Raw genomic sequence first — 14500 nt, 5'->3', positions numbered from 1 at the left:
ATGGTATTACATAGCCATGCTATGGAGAATGCATTTCAATGAACACCCCGTATACATGTTCATCATATTATTCCAGTGCAATAAAAGTATTAAAGAGAATTAATTCCTTCTGTGTGGAGATCTGTATTCCTATTGAAGGCAGGGTAACAAAATTATAGCAGTAAAGATATTATACAAGATTGGATTACAAGCCAGCTTTCACAGTTCTTAGTTGTTCAAAAAGTTAGAAAAGCTATGTATATCTCTTGCAAAATAGAAAAAGTATTAAAAAGAATCTTCACTTCCACAGAACTGGAGGACATCAGTTTATTTAGAAGAAACATGTAATTAAATACTCTCTTAAAATGGACTCAACACTTAAATTCAATTCTACACTTCTATAAACCTACCAGATGTAGGAACACAACCTTTTTCTTGCTGTTATTTGCCCATATCACTCAGCCTGCTGGGGTTTTCCAAGAACCAAATCCCTTATTTAGTCAGATAACAAATTTTCCTTCATGCAATTACGCAGGACACCCCAGAGTTAGGATGACCTGAACATATGTAAAGCATGCCACCTTTTTAATATGCTTTATTAAAAGTGGTATCAATTGAATTGCAAGCATTATTTGATTACATAGATTTATTTCTCTGGTGATGTCTTTCTGAAACTGCTCGCATTTGCGTGAATTGGACACAAAGCAATGATGGACAAGGTATTTTTGAGTGTGATTTTATTATCAGACAATCTGCTTGTCAAGTTAAAACTTGGCACTCTTCTCCTGAGTGAACAAGATTCTTGGGAAATATATTCGGTGGCAATTCAGCTAACATAATTTGCAGATGGGTATTTGGGAGAGGAAAACGATCACTTCCTTTTCCATTTTCATGTTGTCACCTCTGCCGCTGTCTTTTCTTTCTACTCTGAGCATAACTGTTGATTCTTCACCTTATTTGTGCACTCTGTCCTCACAGAACAGCAGGAATATCCCTGGGTTTTAGGGGCATAGAATTATCAGACTAGGAAGGCTCTTTAATACAGAGTGCAAGAGGAGCAGAATGGACAAGAATTATGAGACTTTCTGACAGTGGGACACAGGCCCAAAATCAGTAATTTATTTTGGAGGAGCAGGACTTGTGTAGAGGAAAGGTTTTGGGCAAGTTATCTTGCAAAAGTGAACCAAGGCTGAGACTGGCCATAGTTCAAAGGCTATAAATTGATTTTATTCCCTAAATAAAAACTATGTTATAGCCCACTTAAATCCCTACTAGTCTAACAGTGTTATTAAACATCCCTGAAGAGATTAGTACATTTCTATTTCTGAGGAATATTTGACATTTGATGTATTTGTAGTATAATCAGGAATAAACCTTATAATCTCTAAAACATATTTTTGTAAGTATTCCAACTGTTACTCAAATGAGATGAAATTATTGCAGCGATAAAAGGACCTTGGGCATTAGGCTGCCTCAGACCACGCAGCAGAGATATTCCACATCACCTGTGCAGCGTGAAGCGGAGCTCTACATCAGTTTGCTCTAGTCTGATGCAGATGTGAATTTGGGACCAAGTCCTGAGCCCTGCAGATATGAGCTGCTGGAGTACAAATTAAGGGTAGCAAGACACTGCAGTTTCTCGAATCTTTTTAACTATTCATCTGTAAAATAGGAGGACTATTCAGTCTGTAAATGATAGTAATAGGAGTTACTTTAGGAAGACAGAACAGATAAAAGAGTATTTGAAAAAAGTGTTTATTTAACCAGCAATTTTCACGAGACCACTGCTCTCTGATGAGAGGTGACTGAACAGTGTGCTATGGGAGAGAGAAAGTTTCAGTGTCTCTGGTTCCTACTTAACCAGCAAAGCAACTGCAACATAGAATTATGTTGTAAGCACAGTCCTTTGTAAGTACAAGCTCTTAAAGATCTCTCAACACATCACCTTAGTAACTTCTCAAAAAGAATTAGTTTCCTTCAGAAGCCTAACTGAAACAACATTGAAGGTGAGGAAACAATGGCTAGTCATTCATCTCATAACTGTCTATTTTCTACACTTTCCTGACCTTTTGAAGAATAAGATTTATATTGGGGAATATTACTCATTAATTAGTTCACTAATGACTGCCATTCTGTAATTACAGGGACAGGGCTCATATATGGGTCTACACATCTGAATAAATTGATGGTTAGATGGATATATAATTTGATGGCAATTTTATTTAGGAAGGGAAATAAATTAGGCTGTATATTGCACCATACAAACTATGCTTAATTATCACAAATTCTTAGAATCCAATAATCAACTCATTTAATAGTTTGTACCTTTTGCCAACTTTTCATCTATTTATACCTTGATTATAAAATATAGTATTTCCATTATATTTCCATGGCTGTGCATATATATGTATGCATACACTATATTGTGGATTCTGTGAAATACATCTAGTTGTTCACCTTTTACCCGCTGATTGTGAAAATGCTTCTTTAAAATAACCCGAATAAAGCAAATTTATACGTTGAGACATAGAAACATCAAATTGATTTATCGGTAATTTTACTTACTATTTACAAAATGCACATAAATATATATAAAAATTTTACTATATGTAACAAGAAGAATCTTCAGCAGAAGTATCAGAACTTGTACACATTAATCAGAAGTACTAACAGTACTTCAGCACTTACATTATAATAATAGCTGAAATTTTCTTTTTCACCCGACGAGAACCAGTTTTTGATTGGCCGCCACCACATTTTTTTACATGGATCTTGTTCTTTTTATGGCGAACCATTTTGCAGCTTGTTTGCTGGCCCCTAGTCTACTGATGTACATCACTGCAGTGAACGCATCAAGTAAATCACAGAGCCCCTATGTGCCTGGCCTTCTTGCTGTTGCTACTTCAGTTGCTCAGAACTTAACTGCAACAAAGGTTGACTCTTTGAGCAGACATATTATGATGTCACTCTGATGCAGTCACTGAGCATTATAACACCACCACTTCTTTGCATAAATTCTACAACACAACATTGTTTATAATTACTGGGAAAAAACATAACAGTCCAAAGTATATATTCAGAATATTTTTATCCCTGAGTGTTTATATTACTTCTATTTTAATTTTTATCTACTTAGAACTGACAACTTTGAAAAGCTTCAGTAAAATCAGTGAATCAATAGGAAGTTATTGGTGTTTGGTTTTTGCCTAATGAAAGTTGTTATTGCCCAGATAAATGGAAAATATATTTATAAATTCTGCATTCTGTAATTCTACTGTTATGTAGACTTCTTGCTCTAACTTGCCACTTTATGAATCACAGGTGAATAGGTATATTATTATTACAGGTGATTATCCAGAATGCCTTGGAATTAAAAAAAAAGAGGGGGAACGGTGAAATAGTATCAGAACACAGGGCCAAAACAAAGACAAACATAGTTGAACCACTGAATTTCCTGCCAAATATTACAGGGATTTTTGCAAGACTTTGCAATATAATTTGTAATTTTAAATTGTAAAATGTAATTTGTAAATTGTAATATAATTTTGCAACATTTTGCACTCTGTGAACTTTAACATAGGTTCAAAAATGCCATTGGATAGATTAATGAGCAAAATAACAAGTGACCATAGCTGTCAAACACAAGGCTAGAACCTCTGGCTTAGAAAATATATGGAGTGGAGTGACTGCAAGATCCATACTTTCATCCTCCAAATCAACCACACTGAAGATCAGAGACGGTAGGCATTTATTTTCTATTTTAAAGTTACATAGTTGTTCCACAAAGTCAGCCTTAAAGTAAAACTCTACTGAGATCAATCCCATTCAACTGGGAGGCATGAACTCCAATATCTTAGTTGAATTAAATAAATGTTAATATACCAAGGCACACATTTTAATTTTTTCTTTCCTAAAGCTAAGCAACACCTAAAAATGCTAATAAACAAAATAAAAAAGCTCTAACACAATGTGCCACAGAAAGTACTTTTTTTTCAACACAAAGTCAGAATTTCAGGGTTACATACACTTACTTTGCTCATATGTCATTAGCCTATTAAGTAGATGCAATACAAGGGAGAGATATGCATGGGAAGGAGAGGGGGAGGCTTGGGTTATTTAATTCTATTTGTTCCATGAGTGGAACTCCCAATGACAATTGTGGGAATAAGTAAGATATGGCCCATGGCATTTCAGCTTAGCAATCAATTAATATTGCAGTCATGGTAACTAATAACCTGATCATCTCATCACAGTACTGTGTTTTTTGCCAAGAATAATTTTTCAGAATTCAAGTAGTGATAATTTCTAGCTTTCTTTTCATTTAATTGAAATTTTAAACATAGTAATGGACTAGTCAGAAGTATATTCTTTTTCCCTTAGGAATATATCAGATGTACTATAGAGAAGAAGAAAGAAAAGAAAATGAAAAAAATTAAAATTAGATAATGGCTATGGGGAAAAAAAAATCCATCAGTGCTGATCAGTCATGCTGCCTAACAGAGATGGTGAAAGATTTCCAGAGGAGAGATTGAGAAGGAGGTATTAGCTTTTTACCATTTACTGAATTAATCACGCTAATGATCAACCCCTTAAGAGTGAATTGATCAAAGTCCTCTTCTAGGTTTAGAATGCAGAAGACAAAGAATTTATAGTCCAAATAGCCAATTCACATTTTTATCAATTATTTGTGTTCTAGTGTCTCGCTATCTTCCTGAATGAGCATGAATCAATATATTCAATCGTCCACTAAAATTTCCACTAACATCCGCTAAAAGATTCTCTTGACTCCCACTGAGGATAAGCAAATTGCAAAAATGACTGAGGTGCATTTTTAGTACATAAAGGTCTCTCTAAAGGAAACGATGAATTTGCCAACACGTTGTACTCTTAACATTTAGCACATTCTCAGAAGAATTGTCCTCATATTAAGAACTACCAATTAATTACAATAAATGGCAAGGACTCTGGATGAAATACAGTTATTACAACAGCAGATAAGTAATGGAGTAAGGACCATTGTTACTGGAAACATTCACTGGTTGATATGTACTGCCTATTCAGAAATACAGACACACATACCAAAGGCCATCAACCATCTTAAGATTCAGGTCAGGATATTCATGATTAAAAAATATAATTTCTCAGGAGTACAGCTGTGAGATAATGTATTTTCCTTTATTTAATTCAATTGCTTTAATGTGGTATTCTGGAAGCTCTATTGGGCAGGGACTGTTTCAGGGCATGACTCATAAATTAACAGCAATAAGTCTGAGACAGAAAAATTCAATAAATTTGGAAAAGGGATGCAGGCCATTTATTAAATATCCTAACTGAACAGTTTTAGCCAGAATTTAACAGATTTTCAGTGTATTTTTTTATATAACTTTGATGCTGTTGTAAGCTTCCCTCTCAGAAAAAACCTTTGGCTTAGTACAAAAGATTTTAAAGGCTTATTTTAAGCTTTTATAAGGGTGGAATATACTGAATTAATCTCAACACATTAAGCTTTTTCTCAATAGCAGCTTTTACAGAGGTATCATTTGTAGATTCCCTTAATGGATAAACTGAATGATTTTCTTCAAATGGTACATTGCTGACAAAGCAACTTCAGGCAAAGTACATTTAACCATGGGTTGGCTGTGGAGGACAGCAACACACACTCAGAGCAAACTTGACTGAATATTCAAGATTATGATTTAACTTCATGCTTAAATAATTGCCACTTCCAATCTCTCCTCAACTAAGTCAGCTCAGAGAGGAATCATATAGACCATCTTTTTCATCTGGCAAATAATTACCAAATAGGGCATCCCATTCCTCTTGTTTTATCCCTGCATCATTAGGTGGATTATTTTCTTTAATATTCACAGATTTTTTTTCAAAAAAGCTATTTTTGAGGAAAAATATTGTCTAGAGCTTTCAAAATAAATTACTTCATTGACCGAATGCCCCACTGTTCTGTGAATGAAACATTTGGTTACCTTCATGTATAAATGAACAAATTAATATCTGTATTTTCAGGTAGAGAGATTGGGAATATATGCTTTTAAAAATTTTAACAAATATCTACATCTCTTCAGTGTAAGAGAATTTAACTTTCTCAACCCTTGCACCTGCAAAGAGATTTGCTGGTGTGACCATCTCTGCTGGTTACCCTGAATGTATAACAGTGTCTGAATTAGCACAATTTCTTCCATAACCAGAGCCTTACAGTCAGTGAAACTATGTGACTCACAAAGTCAGCTAGGCATTGTATGCTACGTGCTGGGTGGGAACAGAATGCAAATGGTCCTGTAACGTCAAGCAACAGACTCCTGCTGTGAGATGCTCAGCAGCAGCTGATGTAGCACCAGTTTAGAGCCTTGCAACACTGATACTAAAATATGGCTTATGAAATAACACAAGAAACATAAAAGATGGAGCCTTCACTGAGTTTTGTTCTCATTTAAAATACAGAGAAGCTGCTAAACCTATAATGATGGCTAGAAGAGAGTGAAAGAAAGCACAGGGCTATCAAATAAGTATCCTAGTTCATTATTTTTTGAGATATTGATTACCAGCTTAAGACAGAGCAGCTGCCACAGACTTGGGTTCTGTTGCAGTACTGAAAAACTTGAAAACACCAGGGAACAGCCTCCTCCAGCTTGCAAACATAACCAAAACTGCGTACTGAAAGCTGCCCAAGAACAGGCTACACTGACCGTTCCTCACCTTGCAATCTCCTGGAAACAGCAGAATTTCATTTAGTTGTCAGGCTGTTGCTAAGCTCCGTTCACACTTCCACGACACACAACTCTGTGAGCAACCAGCATCTAGTCAAGCATTTACTCCTTTCTTCTTCCTTAGACTCCACGAGCCAAAGATGTATACATGCGTGTTCCTATCACATATATTTCTGTTGCGCACTTTAAGGGTCCCGCGGATGTTGGGTGAGATGAAATGATGGAACTCCTTCTCTTGCAAGTGACATGATCACAGTTTAAACTATTTCCTTTTTGTGCACAATTTGAAGATATGTTTGTCCCTGCTTTAAGTCCAGAAACCACAGAAATATTTGGTGCATTACTGGAGTAGTGCACTGGAAATTCAGTATGGTCCAAGGTGTTTATTAAAACAGCAGTCACAAAGTTTGGGTTTAATGACCTCCTTTTTATCTAACATTATACATATCAGAATATGTACTTTTTTAAAATAAGAGCTTTTTCTCAAGAAGGACCGTGTTTACCATTATAATATCATTGAAATACCTTCACTATTTCCAGAGCTCACATGCAAACATATTGTTATGCCACTTACCCTTAATGAGATATCCTTTTGCTTCATGAATGTAGCAATAACCTGTACTTGTTATTTCGTCTTGTTGAATCAAAGATGCTCAAAGCAATTGCCAGCTATATATGACAGATCTACTTCATACATTATTGAAACACGGTCTCTTCTAAGTTATCAAGAGGTTAAAGCCTTTCAAACGGGCATTACTGAACCTAAAACAAACTAGAAGCCATGTATGGAATTGAAACTGCACAGATAAATATCCTCCTGAAATCAAGTATATTTTCTAAAATATTAAGGCATTTTAAAATGTAATAAGACCATAACTGGAATAAAATATTCTGATTTTATCCAGAACAACTTAAAACTGTTCTCCACAAGAAGTTTACATTTCTTGTTTTATTTGGTTTTGGAATATTTTTTTTTTTTATTTTGCAATTTCCATCTAGATTTTATTTGACTTATTTTCTTCTCAGTTAGCATGAATAAAGAGCTGTTTACAAGGAACAGAACAGCTGTCATGACTGAATTATCAGGCTGTATTTATTTCCTGTTTGAGTCTAAATATCCTTCTTCCATTACCTTGAGCCAAGTGGCAGGTACTAATGGAGAAAATTCTGCAAGGTTTGTCAGAATTATTTATAACACCTATTTAGTAAGTTTGAACTTCCACAAAGGAGATCCTCTGAGGGGCTGGAACTGTGAGAGTTTCACTGATTATTTTCAGCTGACAGTGAACCTCCACTTCAGCTACCAAAGCGGCAGATCTCTTTCAAGGAAGTGTTTAGTGCAGCTTATAATTATTCAGCACTGAGAGTTGCAGCAGTCCTAAAAGGCGCTTGTTAAACAAGCTTATTAATTGACATGGGGCCACAGATAATTAAGCTCATAGGAAAGCAGCACTTACGTATGTCTGATTTCTCTGTGCTTTCCAACTTTTCCATCAGCTCGGAACCTTTTATATGGCATATTGACAGTCATTCCCCAAACCAATGTTTCGTAATTTTGGAAGGTTATCCCTACTGCCTATCCCTCTTTCTAAGTACTCTACTCTCAGAACTCCATAAATAAAACCTGTTGTGTTTTTTCTCTGCCTTTTCCCCAACCCAACTGCATACAGTTTTAGAAAGAGCATGTATGAATACATGTGTACATAGTTATAAAAAATGCTATCTTATTCTCAGCTCATAGAATCGCCACTTCACTCGCAAGACCCTCTCTGTTAGTAAGCAGCAAGTCAAGGAAGGCACCTTTCCTGGTTAGCTCTCCCAGTACTTGTATCAAGATAAAAGGCTATAGTGTAGAGCAACAGAGGAGCAGACAAAAGGAAAGTAAGAGGACCTGAGAAAAATACTTCATACTCTGATAAAGGGTTTGAATTCTACAGCCCATTTCCAGCTGATTGTTGCACTATACACAAAGATTCAAGGTGCTGTCAGCTTACAAATTTGCATGTACCTCTATCTGCACACACAATTTTATAGAATGATACTGGCTTTCCAATCAACTCAAATGAAGTAACAATATACAGGAAAAAAATGGGTATCTCCTACTGTAAGAAACTGGAACTGGTCACTGAAAAAGCTCAGGCTTATAAAGAGAAAAGTCGTTTTGCTAGAATAATGCCTGAGATTTAATTTTTAAACAGCACAAATCATAGAATCATAGAATCATAGAATGCCCTTAGTTGGAAGGGACCCACAAGGATCATTGAGTCCAACTCCTGTCCCTGCACAGGACAACCCCAAAATTCACACCATATATTTGAGGGCGTTGTCCAAATGCTTCTTGAATATTGTCAGGCTTGGCGCCGTGACTACCTCCCAGGGGAGCCTGTTCCAGTGCTCCACCACCCTCTGGGTGAAGAACCTTTTCCTAATGCCCAACCTAAACCTCCCTGCATAGCTTCCTGCTGTTCCTTTGGGTTCTATCATTGGTCACCAGGGAGAAGAGATCAGCGCCCGCCCCTCATCTTCCCCTTGTGAGGAAGCTGTAGACCGTGATGAGGTCGTCCCTCAGTCTCCTCTTCTCCAGGCTGAACAGACCAAGTGACTTCAGCTGCTCCTCATACGGCTTCCCCTCTAAACCCTTCACCATCTTCTTGGCTGTCCTCTGGACACTGTCTAGTAGCTTCGTATCCTTTTTATACTGTGGCACCCAAAACTGCACACAGTACTCAAGATGAGGCCGCACCAGTGCAGAGCAGAGCAGGACAATCACCTCCCTTGACCTGCTAGCAATACAGTACTTGATGCACCCCAGGACATGGTTGGCCCTCTTGGCTGCCAGATCACACTGTTGGCTCATGTTCAACTTGCCCTTGACCAGAACGCCCAGATCCCTCTCCGCGAGGCTGCTCTCCAGCCTCTCGTTCCCCAGTCTGTATGTACATCCAGGGTTGCCATGTCCCAGGTGCAAAATCCGGCACTTGCCCTTGTTGAACTTCATACGGTTGGTGATTGCCCAGCTTGGTGATTGCCCAGCTCTCTAATTTGTCCAGATCTCTCTGCAGGACCTCTCTGCCCTCGAGAGTGTCAACAGCTCCTCTCAATGTTGTGCCATCGGCAAACTTAGATAGTAATTCTTCAAGACCTGCATCCAAGCCATTTATGAAGACATTAAAGAGCACTGACCCTTTAGAGGGAGACGGATCCCTGCAGAACCCCGCTAGTGACTGGTTGCCAGCCTGATGTAACTCCATTTACTATAGCCCTTTGAGCCCCACCCATTAGCCAATTGCTCACCCATTGCATTATGTGTTTATCCAGCTGTATGCTGGACATTTTGTCCAGGAGGATACTGTGAGAGACAGTATTGAAAACTTTACTGAAATCCAAAAAGATTACATCGACTGGCTTCCCTTGGTCAACTAGGTGGGCAACGTTGTCACAGAAAGAAATTAAGTTTGTGAAGCAGGACTTTCCCCTCGTGAATCCATGCTGGCTGGGACCAATGATTGCATTGTCTTTCAGGTGTTTTTCAATAACTCCCAGAATAATCTTCTCCATAATTTTGCCAGGTACAGAGGTGAGACTGTCAGGCCTGTAGTTACTGGGGTCATCCCTGTTGCCCTTCTTGAAGATTGGGACATTTGCCAGCTTCCAGTCAACTGGGACCTCTCCAGATTCCCAAGAGCATTGAAAAGTCATTGAGAGAGGTCTCACTATGACATCAGCCAGCTCTTTAAGTACCCTCGGATGAATCCCATCAGGCCCCATTGACTTATAAGGATCCAGCTGGAGCAGCAAATCCCGCACAAGGTCAGGTTTGGTTGGGTGCTTATCATTCTCACAGACCCCCAGAGCCCATCATCAGTGTTGAAGACTGAGGCGAAGAAGGCATTAAACATCTCTGCTTTGTCTATGTCCTTGTTTGTGAGGTGACCGTGCTCATCAAGTAATGGGCCAATATTATTTCTGGCCTGCCTTTTGCTATTAACATATTTAAAAAAGCCCTTTTTATTGTCCCTCACAGTGGTGGCCAGCTTCAGCTCTGATTGAGCTTTGGCTACATGAATGGGTCCCCAGAGCTGTGGAACAGGCCAGGCTCTTCCTTAATCCTTGGCCACACTATTGAACATGCTCTATGAGATACCTCATACTTGGATCTCTTTATTGACCTCAGTTTTGATTTCTCTTTTTGCTTCCTTCATCTCTGTGCCTGTGAAGAATTGCAGAAGGTCCTTCTGCAATAGGTGTTGGACCATTGGTGGGACCATTTTATTATGCTGTTTAATAGGATGTATGTCGTAATGGAAAGATGAGTTAGAAGGATGCTCTTAACCAACTCTCTGTTAGTTGCTATTCCTAATCTGGCTGTAGAGATATTTAAGAGGGCTTTCTCTCAGCTGATATTGAAGTCTGTCTCCCAGAAAGGTGGGGAAGAAGAGAACGCCACAGACAGGATTCAGTTTTAGGTGGCTGGTTGAAGCTGAGGTCTTCCTCTGCTTGAATATGTAAGCAATGGGTCAGTAAATTCATCAGGACAAAATCCAGGGCTCAAGCATGGGCTTAAAATAGAAAGCATGGGTATTTTCATGTGAGTTGCAGAAACTCTGTTCTGAACCTTTGGTCCTAAACCTGCAATACTTTGTACCTTGTAGAACCAGGCATCATTAAATTTTCTATCTTGTAAGCCAAATCTCAGGAACTATTATATCCTGTAAAGCATGCAACTTCCTTCTGGGACTTAGTTAATAAAAGTAATCTGTACTCAGATGGTTTTCTCACTGCTTTACTTGGTGTATTAATTGTTATTGCTCTATACTATAGCAATTACTTCTATCCATACAGCAATTCATATGTAAGAAACTGAAGTCATTTGAACTTTGCGATGTATAAAAGTGCACATTCAGGCTCAGCAGGAATGGGCCATTCTACTTATGATCTAAACTATAATTTCTAATCTACTAATGAGTTCAGTTAACTCAGTTCCAGGCTCCCGGCGGCAGTAGCTCTGTGCAGGACAAAGAACCTGTATTCTTTGGTGGGAACGAGGACAAATGTAACCACACAAGCTAATTCCAGCCTCCATTGTCATTTGACTCAATGATACACTGCTTCTGTTCCTTACGAATTAGCTTCCCAGAAGCTGGAGAGACCTTCTTTGTGTGTTAAATGTTTTAGTGCAGATTTAGACTACAGAATACTGGTCATGCTATTTAAAATGTGATTATCTTTGCAGTTTGCCATGCAAAAGAGTTTACTATGAAAGTACTGGTTTCTCTCTGCCACACAATAAATATCTTAATTTAAAAATTGTTTTTAATGGGGAAGTGTCAAAATTTAAAACAGCACTATACATAATATTTTCCAACTAAGAAGTGGAGGCTCAGCCTATATTCTTAGCATAAATTTAACACAAAGACCACCAGGTTCAAAAAATGCATCACGCTGAGTCTGAATTTCATGGAGACTGCATTAGTCAAAGGAAGAGAAATGAAAAACAAATCAAACACTATAAAACAAAATGAAGAATATGGGGTATAAAATGCAAAACACTAAAAATAAGAGAATAAAAGCTGAAAAGTAGGTTTCATTAAAGTAATTTCATTTTTAACTGTTACTTATAGCATAAGTAACATGGGCCAGAAAATTTGTTTTATATGTCTACAGACATATACTTCAGAAATATAGCTATAGGTACGGAAAGATATACATAAACCATATGCTTAATGCATATTTATATAAGGAATTATACCAAAATTTGATAGGTTTACAAACTCACTTTGAGGTTGCATTGGAGAATAGAAGTATTCAACAAATTAGAACGAAGCAAGATACCCATCTCAGGTTTTTTTGATTTCCTTTCTGACTTAACCCAGTGAAAAATTAGATTGTTCTGCAAAATATTGGATGTAATAAATAAATAAGATTAAACTTTGTTGTGCATCAAGCTAGGGAAGAGCAAAAGCTTTATCCATATACTGAAGTAGAATTTTTGAAAATAAACAGTCACCGTTATGAGGTCATAGGCCCCTAGGATTAAGAAAACAGCCCGAGGACTATGAAAATCTTCCAAACCCATATAAAATTATATGCTTATTTTCATTTAGGCAGTTTAATAATCCTGCTGTTAAGTTTTAAGAGGGCAATTACCTTATTTAAATATTTGCCTACAGTAAAAATAATGCACCTGTTGCTGCCAAAGCCTATGTATTTTCAGGTGTACCAGTCTTCTCTGTGTATAAAATGTCTGTTACTTGTCTCGATGCTCCCACACAGAGCCAGAAAGACTGGATTCCTCATTGTAAAGATACTATTCATTTCCACAGAGGCCTCAGTTTAGAAACTAAGTAAATCTTACATTATTTTCATAGTCCCGATGCCACTACTGAGAAAGAGCTATGATGAATAGTATACCCATTTAACCACAGTGTTTGGGAGATGAAGGAATAGTCAGTGGTTTATGTCCTTGTCTCCTATGCAGCTTTGACACAGCTCCCATGGTTATTAACACAAAATACATGCTTAAGCTCTGACCACTGGTGGCAATACAATATCCTGTAACACAGGGGAGAGAGGACCGCAACCTTCCAAAGCATCCTGAGTGAGATGTGCCAACAAGATGTATGTTTAGAACAACTGCTGAAAAATGAAAATTTATGCTTCTATTGTGGTAATTTGAGCCCAAACCAAAGTTTCTTGATCATTTCTTCTATCTGTCTCCCTAAGGACCTGTATCAATTTAACTATGAATATGACTACAAACTAATGTAAATCCACAAATCAACCCTTGATTCAGTGTTAAAGCAGCTTGATTAACTTAAGTCAGTCAGCAAAACGGATATGCACACAGTGGTATATTAACTACTAGTATTTTAAAATATTTAATTTAAATTCATTCAGTTTTCTCACAAAGCCCAGGTCCCTTGGAAGTCACGCAAGATGGTTTGCCCAAGTCTGCTCAGTTAAGCTTAATTTAACTGAATCTGTCAAGATCTTCATGACATGTGAGCACTTTTGAAGTCACTGAGATCCCTAATGCTTTTCAAGTTGTGTATTTAACTTGGGATCACTAGCAACACTTTTGAAAGTGTCCCTAGGAACTGTATTGTGGCTGACAGGCTGCTCAGGTCATCTTTTTACAGAACTGGACATGCATGCCCTCTAAGAGCAGAACACCAATATAAGTGATCCTGCCAACCTAGCCTGTAATATAATCTCTGAAAAATGGACCATTGGTACCACCTTTATTTGCTATTGTTTTCGTTCTTCTGTTTTCAAATGGGTAGGCTTTCTATTGCCCAGTAGTAGATGCTCCAAATTCCTGACTGGCAAGGTTTGGTGTGTGAATCACAGACATCAAAGGAAAAGAAACAGCAAAAAGTTAGAGCAGTACTTTAAGCACCCTATCAAATATGCAGATTTGCAAGGGGGGTGGGGGGAAACAGATTGAGAGAGAGAGTGTTAGGTCCCTGAAATAACCAGTACAATGGCAGACTTCTTAAATGTAGCATGGAACCGAGACATGCACCGCGTGCTCCAGCAGTATTGAAGAAATTTTGGCAGACATCTTTACAAGACCATTCTGCTTGGAAAAAAACTTAAGAAGACCAGCACACTGAAATAAAAACTGTAAGTTAGCTAGTTAGCTTCAATATAGTATATATCTTAAAATTCTCTCAAGAAGCCAAATACTTAAAACTTCTAATTTAATTGGAGTCAACCCACATTAAAGATGATTGCCAGTAGTACTGCCAGTAACAATAATCATAAACAAAGCATCAAACATTATAAAATAAATCACA

The 14500-nt window shown here is 37.6% G+C and overlaps 1 protein-coding gene across 9 annotated transcripts in view; it reads right to left on the bottom strand.

Moving 5' to 3' along the window:
- PDE1A (phosphodiesterase 1A) overlaps window positions 1-14500 on the bottom strand; it is a 183699-nt gene that overhangs the window by 47613 nt on the left and 121586 nt on the right. The window lies entirely within an intron of this gene.

The sequence above is a fragment of the Nipponia nippon genome, unplaced genomic scaffold (assembly GCF_047370975.1).
Source record: "Nipponia nippon isolate SJK-2023a ecotype South Korea unplaced genomic scaffold, ASM4737097v1 scaffold_5, whole genome shotgun sequence".
NCBI lineage: Eukaryota > Metazoa > Chordata > Aves > Pelecaniformes > Threskiornithidae > Nipponia > Nipponia nippon.
This window is presented reverse-complemented; position numbering and strand designations above follow the sequence as displayed.